The sequence below is a fragment of the Bison bison genome, unplaced genomic scaffold (assembly GCF_000754665.1).
Source record: "Bison bison bison isolate TAMUID 2011002044 unplaced genomic scaffold, Bison_UMD1.0 scf7180017864499, whole genome shotgun sequence".
Classification (NCBI taxonomy): Eukaryota; Metazoa; Chordata; class Mammalia; order Artiodactyla; family Bovidae; genus Bison; species Bison bison.
The window spans coordinates 59,631-60,128 of record NW_011495058.1 but is presented as its reverse complement, the minus strand read 5'-3'; positions in this window follow the sequence as shown (position 1 = coordinate 60,128).

Below are 498 nucleotides of genomic sequence, written 5' to 3'. Positions count from 1 at the left end.
TTAGAGATACCAAGGGAACATTTCATGCAAAGATGGGCTCAATAAAGGACAGAAATGTTATGGACCTAACAGAAGCAGTAGATATTAAGAAGAGGTGGGAAGAATACACAGAAGAACTGTACAAAAAATCTTCATGACCAAGATAATCACGATGGTGTGATCACTCACCTAGAGCCAGACACCCTGGAATGTGAAGTCAAGGGGGCCTTAGAAAGCATCACTACGAACAAAGCTAGTAGAGGTGACGGAATTCCAGTTGAGCTATCCCAAATCCTGAAAGATGATGCTGTGAAAGTGCTGTACTCAATATGCCAGCAAATTTGGAAAACTCAGAAGTGGCCCAGGACTGGAAAAGGTCAGTTTTCATTCCAGTCCCAAAGAAAGGCAATGTCAAAGAATGCTCAAACTACCACACAATTGCACTCATCTCACACGCTAGTAAAGTAATGCTCAAAATTCTCCAAGCCAGGCTTCAGCAATATGTGAACCATGAACTTC